Below are 17,490 nucleotides of genomic sequence, written 5' to 3' on the forward strand. Positions count from 1 at the left end.
CCTCCCCACAGCATGGTGGGAGGGCTCTGGGAGCTCTTCTTCACCATAATTACATATCTACAACAGCCTGAAAAGGAGGTTGTGCTGAGGTGGGAGTCAGCCTATTCTCCCAGGTAACAGCGATAGGAAAAGAGGCAACGGACTCAAGTTGCACCAGAGGAGGTTCAGGCTGGATATTAAGAAAAAGTTTTCTCAGAAAGAGCTGTGATGCACTGGCACAGACTGCCCAGGGAGGTGGTGGAGTCACCATGACTGTAGGCGTTCAGGAACCATGGAGATGTGGCACTGAGGGACGTGGTCAATGGGCATGGTGGATTGAAGATTGGACTTGGTGATCTCAGTGGTCTTTTCCAACCTTAATGATTGATAAACATTCCCAAACTCCAGGTGAGAGCCATGGAAGAAAAGCTGATGAATCAGAGGAGCCGTCTGCAACCAGCCCCCAAAGCAGGACAGCAGCAGGTTGAAAGGCATCGGCATTTACCAGTAAGTCCATGACATGAGCAGACCTTTCTGCTTTTTATTCAGCCTGGTTAAAGACAACATACATACACAGGGTATCAGAGTAAACTGGCAAATGATAACACTCCCTTTTCTCAACTGTGGCTAGCCCTGACATAATGAACACAACTCTATCAGGAGGTAAGCTTGAGCAGTTGAAGGGCACTTGACATAAGTCCCACCTTCAGAGGGAAACATCTGCGCTTATGAAAGGCAGATGGCTCCCAGTCCCCCTTCTACCACAAGGACGTATGCACATCTGTGCTCTGCAGCACGCTCCACTTTTTCCTAACGCAAGGTGAACACTAGAAACGTGAGAGCAGAGGAACCCAGGCAGAGACAAACACACTGTGTTACCGTTGCCTGTCTCATGAGAGATAACGAAGAGCTGCAAAATAGAAGGGGAAGCAGTCCCATCCCACAAGGACCAACAAGTCTGTGTGTGTAGCAGGCAGAAGTTAACAACAATTCTGGCCCTCCAGAATGCACCGTGCTGCACTGGCACTTGTTCTCTTCAGATCCTCATTCTCTTCACTGCGTTCTTCCTCTGCTGGAGCTCCAGGTGGGAAGAAACAGACACAGAAGAGTTAGCTTTCCACAGCAAGGCCTCCTTTCCTGAGCACTTTGCATGTTCTGTTTGTGACCAAGCTAAGACCAGATCCCAGCTGATACTTTAACTTCAGCGTTTCAAGCTTCAGACACTTTAAATAATTCCCTGACACATGCTACACCTGTATTTTGGTACTTTATCTTGTGTACTGTATATTTGTGGGTTTTTTTAAGCACTCTCTAACTTTGCCAGTGGCAGCTATTGAGAAGAGGATGGCATCGTGGTGAAGGAGGACACCTGATCCTTGGTAAAGTCTGCAAACACCAGACTGGTTTGACAACTCCGTGCATAATAGTAATCACATTCTCTACTTAATGAGAGGCAGATGAAGTGGTATGCCATGTTCTAGGAGATGTTTACAGGACCGAGAACATTGGAACAACCACATGGCTTCAAACCAGGCAGTGATCTACATGTGGAACTTGGTTTCAGCAGTCACCAGGATCAGAAAATAAGCAGTCTGCAAACAAAAAGGATGCAAAAATCTGGTTATTGGAGTTAATAGAACATTTTACCCACACAGGCTGCTTATTTCTCCAATGCCCCAATGGAATCATTAGCATGCTGAAAGTTTATCAATTCGTTGTTAAGGAATCGTCCAGGCAGGATTTTACTTAACACTGATGTGAGAGCTCCTGCACTTCCTTTGTGAGTCTTGTTCTTTTGTCATATCTGTCAGATAAGGACTTTGGTGTTACAATGCACAGATCAGCCCAGAGCACTTGGTCTCAGCCTCTAGGCTCTCCTGTGATGCAGATGACAGCCATCACCCAGATGCACAGCACTGAAGAGGTTAACAGATACTGGCCTTTCCTTGGTTACCATCTTTCTCAGTAATTACAAAGGGAATAAAACTCTCAGGAAGCAAGGATTCTATAGCAAAAAGCCATTGAAAGTGTTGCACATGCATCTGCTGCTTCAGCCTTTCACTAGGGTTCCTCTCACAGCTTTTCAGAGCTGCAGACATCTGAGACCTCATTCCAGGCTCTCCCTTCTCCTGGAGCTTGATCTGAGGGCAAAGAATGGAAATTCAAAACAAATAGTAAACAAAACCAAGCTCTCCTGTGTGTACACATACACACTTGTTTGGAAGTTCCTCAGCTAATTTTACTCTCTGTTTTCTGCTCAATCTGGAGTTATTATTTTTTTCTTCTTTTTGTCTTTCCACACCTCGGTAACAAGAAAAACAAAGCATCAGGGGAAAAAAATATATATATTTTTAGAGAAGAAAAATTTACTCTACAAAGAATGCTTTGTCCTGTGTCATGGACCTGCTCAGCTCTCCAACTCCAGATTCAACAGATGAGGCAGGCTGGTCATGCTTCCTAGTAGATGCTGATCAGGTGGCTGATTGGAAACTATCTTAACCACTAAATTTGAAGTGAGCAGCAATAAGTAAATCTGTTATTGGATGATTCAAATCAAAGCCCCAAACATCTGCAGAGTTTGGCTCTAAGTTATGATCTCATCTGAGCTATCAAAGGAATTCCAGTTTTTCCTGGCTCGGGACTTGCTGGCCATTTGCAAAATGGAAACAGGAGTCAAAACCTGTCATCAAAAAATGAAGGATAGAAGAGTGAATCCTAGGAAGGCTCCTTTAAGTTCTTAAAGCCGGCTTCCTCGCTAGCAAAAACCTAGCTTAGCTGCAAGACAGTCAGTGGAACCACATGGATTTGCCCCAACCAAGGATCCATTTAATTTTTTTTAAAGAAAATCACAGCACTCCAAGAAAACTCGACATTGATTAAGATATAATAACTTCAGGCCTTCACCTTACAGTGAGAGGGCAGTCCCAGCACCCATCAGAGAACTCTAAGAAGTCCTCCAGCAAATGCAAATGCCTGACACCTGTAGTGCCTGCTTGCTGCACGCCATCCAGGAACACAACCCCCGCTGTGTTTGGTACGGCTTAAGCAGATGCCAAAAGATGAGCTTTCCTCCAGACAGTTTGAAAACCTCACTTTTCAAGGCATTTCCTTATACATCAGAAAGAAGCAAAGACAAATACAGTTGTGGTACTTGAAGACCTATAAGAAAATCTTTGCCTATGGTATTAAACCATCCCCTTCAGGAGAACATAGAGAGGAATGGAAGGCTTTGGAGGCAGCTATTCTTATGCCAGGACAGTGTTCCATCACATCAGCTTTCTTCCAATGACCAGCCAGAGGTCACAGCATCCTGATGCCACCATCCTGATGTCTGTGCTGTGCCAGGTGATGCTGACAGCCTCCACGTCTCCTCGCTCGCATCAGTCCATAGTGGACTGCATTATTTGAATGAGGAGTCCTAGAAGCAGAAGAAAATCTCTAAGGTCTGACTTCTTAAAAAAACAAACAAACAAAAAAAAACCAAAAAAAAACTATACAAGGCGACTCTCCTTATATGTTGTGGTGTTTGTGTACGTTTTAGACATCATTAATGTACAGAGCGAAGAAGCAAAGACATTTGGCTTTGAGCTGTCATTGAAATTAAAAGCACAAGCAGAGCCAGCAAAGCTGAAAATGAAGGGGAATAGAGCATGCAATATTTTCTTCTGGAAGTAATGGACAAGCCAGCAACACAGCAGTGCCACTACCGTAAGTCTTCCGGGATGCCCTTACTACAGATCTCTGTGTTAATAGATTCTTTCAAGGTTTGGTCCATTACCTAGAGGCACAAATACTTGCTTTGCCCTAGCATGATATTGCTCAAGGACTCTGGAGGAAAAAGTCCTAATCAAGATCCTTAAGGTTAACTCAGCTATGTAGAAATTATCAAGAGCTGTTTTTCATTAACCCCAGTTCACCAGCAGGGAAACTGAGGCAGCGGGTGGCAATACAAAAATAGCAGTAGATGAGAACTTCTCACCTCAGACTTCTAGCTGTTTGGCTCTGCCTACCAGACAACGTTGGCTCCTAGGTAAATAATGAAGCTGTCACATCCAAATGTTATTTTTAAACCACAAGCACTGGGTTTGGCACAAACTCCGGCAAAGCACAGCACGACCAAGGGAGTCCTGAGGAACAAGTGCCCTGCACAGATGGAGCTGCTTTGGGGAAACCTTGCTGTTCTGCTGGATTTGTGTAACCGGTTGAACGGGAGCCCAGGCTCCAACCTATCGGCTGCACAAGAGCACACAGAGAGCCTGACCGAGGACGTTGGGGCTGTGTGCAGGGCTGGCTCCATCAGCCACCACCTCCTCCACCCTGGCCTCCTATGGCCCTGGCCGTGCCGGCCAAAGCCATAGGAGGGCAGCAAACCCTTGGCAGTCCTGGGGCTTCGTTCCCAACGGGATCCTCTTCCAGCCCCTGGCCCTAGGCAGCCAGACAGCCCCACACAGCACCGTTGGAAAGGTCAGCGAGGACTCCACTAGGGAACAAGGACCTGAAAAATCTCTTTGCATTGGCCATGGGTGACCATCTTAGCTCCTCAGTCACCGAGCTGTGTGTGTGTGTGGGACCACCAGCAGGGTTAGCGAGGCTCTGAGGAAACAGGTGAGTTGTGTAACACAAGCTGGTGTGCAGCTTGCAACTTTAAAATCCATGCTTTCACGTGAGACTACTGGAACTCTTCCGCAGGTTAGTGGATGTGAGCTCACTGAGACATTTAGGGCATATGGGATCAACAGTACTAAGGACTTTCATAATTGCACTGGTAGAGTAGCAGCTCAGATCAAAGTTCCATCTAGCTCTATTCCCAGCTCCCATGGTGGTCAGCAATAGAAATGGAGAAAACAGCATAAGAAAAGAGCACACAAGAAGTTCTTCCTGCCTAGAATGCACCCTGCCTCCAGCAGTACATTGCTCAAGTAGCTTTATGGTGCCCGTGTCCACACATTTCCCTCCCCTGGCTGCAGCTTTGGCACAGAGCAATCTTGCCTTCAAGAAAGAGAGCCAGAAGTTGCATTTAATCTGTTGATGCAGAGCTCAGACACAAGAAATAGGTGAAATTGCATGAAACTGAACACAACTCCCTTCCCAACAGCAATGAATTAGCCCTCAAATGACCCTGAATCTCAGGGCACAGGCTTTGTTTCAAGATCCATACTAAGGATGCCCAAATCACAGACATTTAGGCTCCCAATGGAACTCACAGCAAAACTGCTTTCCTGGTAGGTAAGGCAGAACAGCAGGAAGACACACTTACTCAAGGTAAGGCAAACTTACCCAACATCCCCAGTGGCAAAACTGAGATTCACTCACAGCTATTCTGACTTCTCCCCTCCCAAGAGGGATTCACACTGTTTCTTTCCAGCTTGACTTTGCTCCTCTCCACCCAGTTGTCCTTACTAAAGAAGCTTCCTACAGTGCCTTCTAGGCAGCTGTCAGATCAGGATGAGTGCCTCCACTCCACCATATGGACTCTCACCCTCCACACTGCTCCTATGTGTTCTCTTAATCCTGATTTCCCACTGAATTAAAGGAGGAACAAGTAAAGCAGACAGCAGAGATCCTTTTGCTTTCAGCTACCTTCCAGGGGAAAAAAAAAAAATCCCTAAAAAAAATTCTCTCTCTGTTTTCCTGAAAAAGAGCTGTTTCCCATCCTTCCATCTCCTAACCACTCTGTTATGCTATGCTTGACACAAGGATAACTCTAGGAAGTAGTGGACAGGTGACAAATGGGCCCACCCTTATTTGTATTTTTCTCCTTATCTGGTAAAAAAAAACAAAAACACCTTGGTCCTACCCATTTCCCCCACGCTGCTCCATCTTAAAGCAGAAGTTTCCCCTCTGTCAGCCTTTGTGCATGCTCTCCAGATGCTGCTCACTTGCACTAATTGCCTCCCAGACTAAACAACCCTATCCCTGCTCACCTGCCAGCTCCACTCCCGCCTGCTGAGCTCAGAGGGAAGCACAGCTGCTGCACCAGACCCCAGTGCTGGAATGGGCTTCTGGGGAGGGATGGGGAAAATAATGTCATGGAGGGGAGAGAGAGGAAGGGGCTTCGAGAGCAGGTTGAGAATGGAGCCTTCTGCTTAGTTTAGCCATGCAGACGCCCAAGCTGAATGTAGGAACAGAAGGGAGACTGCATGATCCCTACAGAAACGTGCCTTGCTCTGCAATTGGTGCTCTACATCAGACTGAGTGACTTCTGTGCTCGCTTCTGGTCATGAGGATCTAAAGATCTGAGCAGCACAGAAGGTAATGATAGGAGTCCATGCAGAAAACTTGCAAAGCATTTGCCTGAAGGTACCTGACTTGCAATTCTCACAAACTTCACCAGCAGAAAACTGCCCTCAGAAATACTAAAACAACAAACCTCTTGTTCTAAGGGATCAAGGGCATACCTAGATAAAGTTATCCCCAGCACTGCTCCCAGTGGTGGAGAACAAGGCTGGTTACCTGCTGGATGGGGGGAAAACAGCCTCCAAGCAGGTATGACTGCAACAATACCTGGAGCTCGGTCCAAGAAGGTTTACTGAGTTCTTTTCTGTATATTCTGAAGCCGGCTTTGATTGCAGAAGGAATCACCACAGGTTTCCTTCCCTTGTCCCAGTAACACATCATGCACCATCCCTATTTCCTTCATAACCAGGTTGTTCTAAAGGAAAAAAAATAAAAGTAGAATTATGCCTGAAATGCATGCTGCACAAAGTTACCTCTGCAGATCCAAAATCCTGATTCCTCTTGGACTGTGAAAGCTCTCCACAGGTAACAAGGATTTCAGTTCCAGCCTCTAATATTTGAATGATCCTTTCCTGAACGGCCACATAGTTATGGAAGCACTGAGCTAAGGTAACCTCCCTGGCATCCATGTGTCACCTGGAAGTCACCTCAGAATTATGAAAGCACCCTAGATGGTGCAGCAAGACCTTGCCACTGTTGTAAACAGGTTTTAGTTAAGTTCAACACTTTGCATGCTTCTCAGGCACCAGCTATTCAACATATTCATTACACAAAGGGGCTGAAAGGAAAGCAAGAGATGGTTTCTTCCAGGGCTCTCCTTTGTAACTACTTGCAGAAGAACTCTGACAAAGTCAAAGAGAAAGATAACAGCCTTGACAACAACCATAAGTCACAAGCACAGGGTACAACTTATGAAAAACATTCAGGAGCACCTGCCACGTGAGAAGAAAGGAAGGAAACCTACTGAATGCAGACCCTGTGCCACTATAATGCACGGCAGTGAATTGACGAGTCAGAGGACAGCATCTAACTTATTTGTAACACCACAGCATGCGAACAAGGAACAAGACAGCCAAGTGGCACGAGACCTCCCCTGATGAGGAACATCATTGCAGGCAACAGCATGTAGAAAAGAAACTTGGCAGGACGAGGGGTGCTCCTGAGCACCACTGCCAGCCTCAAACTGTTTGGTCCCTCCAGTCGTTAACGGGGCCAGAGCAACGCAAAACAGATGCTCCAGAGGTGAATTCCAGCTGCATGGCAAGGGGACAGACTCAGAGAGGGAGGAGGCAGCTGCGTCTCCTTGTTCAGCCAGCAGTTCCTTGTCCTCAAATGCCACCAGCAGACAATTAAGTACCCACTGCACAGAGGTGGAAATGATGGCTAGAAGGGGCAGCTGCATGCAATATAATGACAGTACTAGACACCACCAAAACCAGCCTAAAAACATAGAATGGTTTCAGTCAGGAGGGACCCCTAAAGATCATTGGGCCCAGCCCTGTGCCATGGGCATGGACATCTTTCAGTAGATCAGCATCTCACTACTCTCATCAAGAAATATTTCCTCCTTATATACAGAGTCCGGAATCTCTGGAGATTAAACTAACTCCAGCCATCAAAACATGCCTTTTTCACAGACTCACAGAACAGCTTAGTTTGGAAAAGACTTTAAAGATCACCCAGTTCAAATCCCCTCACGTGGGCAGGGCTGCCCCTCACCAGATCAGGCTGCCCAAGATCCCATCCAACCTGGCCTGGAGCCCTTCCAGGGATGGGGCATCCACAGATTCTCTGGCACAATACACATCAGACAATTTGCCCTGATGCTCCCTCCTGCCCTGGATTGGCACAATCCATCCATGGCTGGCTGGAGAATGAGTGAGGGAGGGTGGGGAGCCCGAGCACCACAAGAAACCCATCACTTCCCATACTGCACCAACAAGACAGTCTCAGCAGTGAACCAAGCTAAGCCCTCAACCAGCAGACAGCCTCTCCTCCTGTGAGATAAGCCTAGAGACACACTGGAAAGAGCCTTTTTCCTCCCTCCAGCCCCCCTTTTTTCTGCAGATAGACAGAAACAGGGTCTTTCCTCTTTTTTATTTATTTCCCGATTGGTTTTCTATGCTCTAGTTCTTAGAACTCATGTGGACACCTATGGAAAAGTCAATGGATTAGTTATTAAAATAGAGGCAGCACAAATCACTCCAACACTTGAATAACTTCATGGCAACAGCCCTCATGGAAAACGTGACTTGAACCTAACAGAAAAGGGCCCTTTCTGAGAAGTTTTTGATTCTTGCTCTGAAAGGTAGCTGAGAATTATACCCTGGGTTTTATTCAATTGCCTATAGCAAGGGGTGTGCTAGGAGTGTTCCAGGCATGTTAGAGGTACCTGCTGTGTGTTGCCTGTTCCATGCATCCAAAGAGCATGAATATGCTCAAAACATTGAGAGACTGCGTTTACATAATCACAAGCTGTTCATTATTAACAAAACCCAATGGACAGACAGACTTTTCTTTCTCTACCCTCTGTTTTTCTGAGGTTTTCAGGTTTATATTCTCAAATTCTACATGTATAAGGATGGAATTTGGTGATTTTTTTCAGCTCAAACTTACAGCTCTTGTATAAACCCCATGACTCCAGGAGCTAAGTCTTTGGAGAGAAAAAAAAAAAACCACCACCAAATACAGGTTGGATATTAGGAAAAATTTCTCAACAATTATTGTCAGGCATTGGAACACTCTGTGCAGTCAGTTTGTAGACTTCCTGGAGGTGTTCAAGAATCAGGGCAGTGTAGCACTGAGGGACATGGTTAGTGGGCATGGTGGGGGTGGGTTAATGGTTGGCCTTGGTGATCTTACTTGTCTTTTCCAACCTTAATGTTCCTATGATTCTATGAAAATTACCCCAGACTGACAACTATGACCAACCACATCTTGCATGATTAGGAGCATGGACACTGCATCCGTCCTCATGGTTCTTGGCTGTGTCACTAATTGTGCAATTGCACCACAGGTAATAAGAGTCACTAGGCCACTGTGTTGTCTGCTGTCACTGACAGTGTGTCCTACCAGACAGCCCCACGAGGGAAGCAGAACTGACTCACCTTATGCTGGTATAACAAGCAAAAAATCCATCACTCCCTAGGAAACTCTGCTAAATACTACAGGCTACAAACAGGACCCCAGAGTGCCTTTAACAGGATTAGCACTGCTTGAACTTCACAGTCCATCTTCAGAAATTTAAAGGCAGAGTGTTGTAACATGACCCTGTCAGCATGAAGCAGCCAGGTGATGCTGTCTTACACCATAGGTGGAAGACCTTCCCAAGGAAAACAAACCATAACAGTACAGAGCCACTGCAGCGATACCCAAGCCTAGCATCAGCCGCAGGAAAGGGAAGGAGCTGTGGCTGGGCTGTTTGTGCTCCCCTTTGATCCCTGCCTGACTCCCCAGGAGTCACCAGGAACCAGGAGTAATTTATAATAAGCTTTAGGCTGCTCTGATTTATTCTAGAAGTTGAAGCCAGGTGCAAGGAAGTTCAATAGCCAGCATTTCTCGGCTGTTGCTGGGGGAGTGACGCACTAAACATTACAATTCCCTTGTGTGGCATTTTTTAGGCTTTTTAGTCTACAATGGGCAAAGGGAGTACAATGTAACATTAAGACAGCAATATAGAAGGGGATCAGCCTTTTGCAGGTAGGATGCACCAATCCTTCACCTAGCTGCAGACACTGACCCGGGAATGCAACTTAAGCCATGCTGGGATATTAGAAACAGAAATACAAAAAGCACAAGAAAATCCTGAAAATGACAAAAAAAGAATAAGTTTTCTAAACTGAAGAGTTTGAGGATAATTTTTACCCCCAAGTACTTTCAATTTCCTGAAACTACACGCAGAGAAATGGACAACACCAAGTTAGTTTCGAAAAGCAGAACTGCAGAAGTTATTCATTATCATTAGGACTGATTGGAAATTCAGCCGCCGGCTTGGTGTTTTTTTTTCCTTCCACTTACAAATTGCTCACAAACGGATCCTAATTTTTCCCAAGTGAATCTACAGCTTTCAAAAGTATACCCCTGTGGGTGTGAAAGCCCACAAACATAATGGGTCAGCAGTACCTAACTCCCTTTGACTTCTTTGAATAACTCAGCCTTCCCCAGCCCATTGAACAAAACCAGCTGCTCTATTGGAGTTACTCACATGCTTCCCGCTTGGATTTTCACTTGCACGTCACTGCTCATCTGCCCTGTACAGTTTGATTCTACACCACAACTGGGTGACCAAAGGCTTTTAAAGTAAGAGGATAAGCAAGGCTGAATAATGAAGAAGTCACTTACAGTTCATATTTTTTTGGACAAAACAAGCTCTTGTGCTAAAGTTTGTGAAGCCCTTTAGATTCATAAACATTTTCCCTACTGCTCAAAGGTCATCCGAATACTCATAAATAATCAATAATATAACTCTTTGGAGACCAGCAAAGCCAAGTCAAACTGAGACTTTGCCAGCACCTCCACAATACTGTTTATTCCATTAGTGCACCAGACCTTGCTCTGGAGCACTTGACTCTGTCCTTTCTAAACGGAATGAAAGAAGCTGAACAGAAATCAAAATCCACTCGAATGAGTCAGAGTCCCACGTGATGACTGTCCCCTTGCAGACCACTCTGCAGCACACACTTCCATCACTCTGCGTGTGAGATGTCAAACCATTCAGCTATAAACCCACTAGATAATGAATACTAGCATCCTGTCTCAGTGGATTTGAGGATTTCTTCCCCCCCCCCCCCCCTTTTTTTTTTTTTTTTTTTCCAGCAATGAAGTTTTAATTCAAGCCTAACTCCATCAAAACAGCAATGTTATTCATTGTTTCAGAAGAGAGTGGGTTTGGTTCCAAGCATGCCAAAAGGCAGAGGGAGGGAGATAGCAAGGAGGAACAGCTAAATCTTTTTGCTCCTCTCCTCAGCACCATTGCGAAACATTTCTCTGAAACACAAGGCTCGAGTTGCCATGTTTTAAACAAACCACGGTGTGTTATTGTACTGAGCTCCTGAAACGGGGAATGCAGGTCAAGAACTTTTGGATCTCTCAGATTCTAAGGTATACAAGCTCTGAATCATTGTTATCTGCGCCTTCTCTTTTTCATTTCCCCTGTTTTTCTCTCCTCTTGTTCCTTTCTCTACTCTCCCTTCCTTCTTCTTTTCTCCCCTCTCCACTTTTTCTCCCCTCCTTCTCTTTTCCCTTTTTTATTCTGCATCCTGCTTGCTTTCTCTTTTCCTTCTCTTCTTCCATTCCCCACCCTATCCTAACGTTAGAAAGCAGCTGCAAGTTGAAACTTCAAATAAAACATACTGAAGAGCTCCCTTACGTATATTGACACACTTTTCATTCTCAGCTTTTCATCGAGGATACAAAACAAGTCTTCAAAAAATGCGTGTGCAGATGAGTGTGCATAAACACATCCATGCACAAACAGCATGTGAAAACACAGGAAGGGCACGTTTGCATGCTGTGTGCTTCTGCCTGCATATAGTGCTCTTTCTTTGACAGCCTTAGGGAAATTTGCAAGCTGGCTCCTGCAGGTTCGCTCCATCCATTACAAACCGTGTCAGGATGAATAATGGGGGCAGGAGGTTCTGCCAGAGGGTCATGGAACAGCAAGTGCGTAGAAAGGCAGGATTGTCCAAGGGCTGCACACGGTATCAGCCTGGGTTTGAAATGCAGTGCCGGACAGAGACAAAGATCAAGTTATAGCCTCAGAGGCCAGAAGAAGCACAAGGCCCCTTTTCTGCCTTAGTACAATAGAGCGGTTAGCAGCCAGAAGTGCATGATTACGTCCTGGTATACGGATGATACGCTATTCCTCAGACTTGAGGGTATTTTTCCTGGAAACCTCTTTCTTATGTCTCTTTGCTCCAGCTAGTGAAAGATGAACACATTTCACTCAATACTTCAAACTGCTAGAACGATGTATGTTTGGGAGTGCAGCAGAAACCTTCTTGGGCCCAAAGTTTGAACATGAAAGGCTGGAAAAAGTAGTAGAGAAAAAAACACCAAGGAAAGGTTAGCACAAGAAATAGAGCAGAGAGAAAAATCCAGATGAAAAAATACATTCACTCCATACAGTATTATACCCACAAAGAATGTTATATGCTAGGAGCTGGAAGCCCTCCGTGTGCCAAAATCCAGGTCATTCACGCAGCAGTAACTGGTTCCCCTGAACATGGTCATTGTGACACAGCCAGTTTTTTCCACAGGACATCCCAGATCATTCTTCCCTGGTCCCCATCCAAGCCTGAATTTTTCTGCCTGTCTCCCACAGCCTGTCCTTGTTCTGCCTCCTTCTGCACAGCTGCTTCCACAACGGAGTTTCCACTTCTCTTAGACAAGGTCTTGCTTAAATTCTGAACCTCTTCTAGTACCCTGATGATCCTTGCCTCACCAACAACTTCAGCTGCTTCCCTTTCTCTCCTATGCTCTTTCCATCTCCCAGTCCCATCCTTCTAGCTCTGTTCCCAAGAGTAGACTGCTCTTCCCCACTGGTTTGCAGCAGTATCTCAGGCCCCAGATCTCGTGCATGTGTTCCCATGCCAGGTTTCTTGTCTTTATTTGCTCCCTTCGCAGATTCAGCTCCCAGCATTACTCGTGCACTTGAAATCTGGTTGAATCTCCTCCCAGCCAGCAGCAAAACTGAAGCCACAATGATGACAGGAGGGATAGACAACCTTTTGTCTCCTTTCTAGCCTCACATTACCAAGAAAGTCATTAGAAAGGCTCATGATGAAATACATCTTCCTCCTTTTTATATAGGCACTGCAACAACGCACAGCTCAAATGGACCCATCGGAGAATTTACCAAACTCTCACCACTGCAAACCAGGATTGTTTTTCACCCTCTTTAAAACACATAACAAGGCTGATTTCTTCATTTTTCCCCTGCTAACAGCAACAGGCTCTTCGTCAGCCTCAGAATATTGTACACAACCATTCTAAGAATGAGGAGCCTACTTTGAGCAAGCTTTCTAAACTGTCAGTGGTGTAATTCATGCCACTCCTATTAGGCACCTACTTTCCGATGGGCTGACTGAACACCCCATCTTCCTCAAGAGGTGATGGAGGAAGTTCATCCCAGACAAACCAGACTCCCAAAAGACTGTTTTCTCTTATCTCATTCTCGAACACGGCTGAACCATTTCAGCTGATGCGATCCCATCAAGCCTGAGTCATATGCCTGGCACCAAAACCACCAGAGAGGATGGTTAGCAGTTGGCAATATCATTAGCAACTAAGCCTATGGTCTTTCAATATGAAATGCTGAGCGTGTACGAAGAGGTACTAGCCCTACCCTTCTCCTCAAACAGGACACTAGGAGGCAACTCTACCCTGCCTCCATGTGCATTTGCTCTTCAAAGTACAGCAGGGCATCTCTTTCTCTTTACAGAGGAGAATGTGGCATACATACAATTGTGTTTTTCAAAATGATTGTCCCTTTTGAGGAGAATGAGTGAAGGAGGAAGTGTGGGGGGGGTGTTAAGTAACTTGAAATTCAGTTACAATGAAAAATGTGCATGAAAAGTGACTTTTTGAATACTGTGAAGTTTTTGGCTTAACAAATCTTCCAGTTCTACAGGATATACAGATACATATTACTCACAGTAACATTCTGCAGGCTCCATACTATGCTGCATTACCAGGCAGGCTTTCTGATAAATAATGAGAAAGCTGATGAGTGTTTAAAACAGATTGCAGCGAGTTCTTCCAGGGGAGCCTGCAGAAGTGCATTGTGCATCTGCATGCTTTGGCGTGGGGAAAACAGCAAGTTTTGTTTCTTGTACAAAAACAAAAGATAGTAGGACCAAGGAAGTAATGCTCTCCCTACCCCAGTCTAGTTTAAGTCAGCACAACAGTGAGTCATGCCTTCAGTGTGTAAGTAATGAAATGCACTGCTACAGACTCAACCCTGCCTTCTGTTTCACTGGATGCTTAGCAGAGTCCCACACGGAGCCTCAGATGCTTTGGGGTGATGAGTTTACCAGATATTGAAGTTGCTTTGCAGCACTGGCTCATCTGCAACACAGGGACAGGTCAGGAGAAACCTACTACTTATAGTCTATGCAAAAAAAAAAAAAAAAAAAAAGAGAGAAAGAGCAAGAAAGGCTGCTTTGGTGCCATTTACTTTTGGCACCAGGGACACCACAGTGAGACATCTAGCCATGGTTGTTAAATTCCACCTGCTCCTTTGATGGGAGCAAGCAGTATCCGTCTCTTGTTATCAGTGGGAAATGAAAGAGAATAAGTTATACACAACCTTGGAGTCCTGCAAAATCTTAGACAATCCCAGATATTATCAGACTAACCAGACAGCTTTATGGACACTTTACCAACCTGAGACAGGCCCGGACTTCAAGAGCAGCTGCCCCTCTTACCACAACAGTGGCAGCCATAACTGGTTTAATTCAGCAGGAAACCCTCCTCAGAAGGGATACCCAATGATATTATAGGGGAAGTGGAAGAGACCAAGTCACCTTTCAATATGTGACTGTCTCACAGCGGGTTGGTGATACTCCTGCCTCACAGGAATAGGACTGGGGCAAGAGGCTGTGGCCACTGAAGGTCCTGAGAGCAGTGCTGGGTGAAAGCCAGGAATAGGGGTCCTCACAGAAAGACAGGCTCACGGCTAGCGAAAAAGCTTTGGATGTACAATATAGGCAAGAAATCCCCTCTGGAGGAATAAGCTTGCTCTGTAAGCAGCTTTCACATAGCAGCCTCAGCTATACCTTCCTTGGCTACTCCAAAGCATTTGCCTTGGAAGATGTGGCCTCTAACAATCAAAATACCAAACACTTCAGGTTCTATTGCAAGCCCTCCTGCCCTGGAAAGAGCTGATGAAGGTCCCATTGTGCTCCTAGGTCTGTGAGCTCCAAAACTTCATGCCTGTGGCTTAGTGCCTATGGTAGCCACGCTCTTCCACCTCTCTCCACAATCCCACAGCCCCCTGGAGGAGCCCTCTGACTCATTTGCAGAGACTCCCCCCCCCCCCCCAGTTTTCCTCTGCACAACTTGCTTCATGACGTCCAGAAGGGATTTTTACCTCCTGGCAAACAAACAAAGCAGCTCCTTAGGGCAGAGCTGCCAAGGGGTCAGCCAGGATGGGAGGCAGCACTGCCACATCCCATTGCCCACATTACAGACTGATTTGTACTCTGACTTTGGGAGAGATGCAAAAGATTACCACATTACCATTGCTTTGCTCCCTATTCAGTCACCCAAAGGCAAGCTCAGATCTTCATTCACCATCCTGTAGGGCCTCCCTGGAAAGCATGAGAGCTACATGCTATCTTTGTCCTATTGTTTGACATCTTCAAGTCTCCCAGCTCTGCTTGGGCTTTTACCTTCTCCTATTCTTCTCTGCAAGGAATTCCCGTTACCAGGCCTGTGCAATAACACACTTTTTTTTTTTTTTTTTTTTTTTTTTTTTTAAAGGGAAGAGCAATGTGTAAGTCCATTACTTTATGTAATCACTCTAACTCCCCTCTGTTCAAATCTTGAGTCAGGATTTTACAACGCTGGAGCGAGGAGACCTTTATCACCTCCCTGCAGGTGAGCTGGCCCCTCACCCAGTTTAGTGGGAAAAAAAACAAGGGCACAGCTCCCACAAAGCACGAGCACTGCCACGAGTGTCATAGGTCCCAGTACTGAAGATCTCCCCCAGGTTCTCCCCTACCAGAGCACATGATGAGCAGGAGGTCCCTCCTCATCCCAACAGGCTTCCTTTCAGCCACTGCCCTACCCAACTGGAGGAACACAGCCTCCATCCAAGAGGCTGATGGGCAAGGACTGACACCCCAACCTGTGATGCAGGCACCCATACCATTGAGAAGCTGCCCCTCCCTGACAACAACAACAACAAAAAAGGGTCATTTTTCTTTTCCTCTCCTTCTCTTTCCCCCCTCCCTTTCCAGAAAGCCTTGGTTTCATCCCACCGTGGAACGAAAACAAATGTTCTAAACCGCAACATTTTTCACGAACCGGAATTTCTTGCAGTCTGGCCAGCCCTGGTGGATCAATACCAGGCATTTCTTTCCTCCTCTGCTCTGGCCTTTCCCTTCCAGCCTCCCCCCCACCCCACTCACCGAGGGGAATAAGGGAGCCAGAGGTGTCGAATGGAGGAGTCAGGAACACTCCAGCTCAGTTTTAAAAGGGGCAGAAAAAACACTGGCGTCAGCCGGAGCACCAGGGCAGGCGCTGAGACCTTGTTTTGGATTTCTCAGAGACTGTCCCTCGGGAGAGCTGTCTTCCCCACTCCCAGCCCCCCCCCCCCCCTTTTTTTTTTTTTCTTTTCTTTTTTTTTTTTTTTCTTTAATGCATAGTTTTGTTTGTAAGTTAAAAGTCTCAGGATCTGCAGTCTTTGAAGCGTGGTCAGCCTGCCAGATGGAATTAGTCAGTGCCTTTCAGTCGGAAATCCCAGGCAGATGAAGTGGGATGGAAGGACAGTGTTTTTCTCATTTACCAGGAAGCCCTCTATCTTGAGCCCCACAAATTCAGCCAGAGAGTGCTCCACAGGACCCCAAAAGTAGACAGGGCTGAGAGCAGGGAAGCAAGCAAGCAGAGGGCTGAACCTTCCACATGCGTAAATTGGCGTGGCACTGCTGAAGTCAGTGGCCCCCGAAGCAGATTTATATTGATCAAGATCCAGCCCAGATGTTTTTGCTGGTATTTGCCTGAAGCTATAAGATGTCAGCAGAGTTTCCTCTGCCTAAAAGCAGTGCTGAATTTGGCTATTCCCACCCCTGACTCATACCATCTTTCCATCTCTTCCCATCATGGCCTGTCTTCCTATTCCTCCCACCTGGGAGAAGAAGCGCTCACCTTCACCTCAAGGTGAGCGCTTCTTCTCCCAGGTGGACAGACTCCTCCTGCCATATTCCTGAGTGCATCTTTTGCCTTCCTCCACACATCCTCAATACCATGTCCAAGCTCAGGAACCCAATTACCATCTTCAAAGCTTTACCATTCTATTTTCTCCTCTCTTCTGTGCCTGCCCTTCACCATTCCCCTGTCTCTGCTAAAAGCTCTAGGTCATTCCTCAGGCAGTCCCCTGAAAAAATTACACTTGGAAAACATCCACTTATTTCCACATCATCCAAACCACCACACAAGAGGAAAGTTAGCACTGCTTGTTCCAAACATGCAATGTATGGATGACAGCTCATCATAAACACGCAGAGTGGCATCCATAGATGTGGGAAGAGCACACAAGTGCTACACTGGAGC

At 46.0% G+C, this 17,490-nt stretch overlaps 1 long non-coding RNA gene across 1 annotated transcript; it reads right to left on the reverse strand.

Moving 5' to 3' along the window:
* Positions 1-477: 477 nt before the first annotated feature.
* On the reverse strand, positions 478-16,461 carry LOC122157947. The gene is made up of 3 exons (XR_006168081.1): positions 16,350-16,461; positions 6,484-6,631; positions 478-3,397 (listed from the first exon to the last, which is right to left on the reverse strand). It is a non-coding gene; the product is annotated as an uncharacterized LOC122157947 (long non-coding RNA).
* Between the last annotated feature and the right edge of the window lie 1,029 nt (positions 16,462-17,490).

This window comes from Centrocercus urophasianus, unplaced genomic scaffold (assembly GCF_019232065.1).
Source record: "Centrocercus urophasianus isolate 14NV4802_14NV808 unplaced genomic scaffold, USGS_Curo_1.0 seq_14, whole genome shotgun sequence".
Lineage (NCBI taxonomy): Eukaryota > Metazoa > Chordata > Aves > Galliformes > Phasianidae > Centrocercus > Centrocercus urophasianus.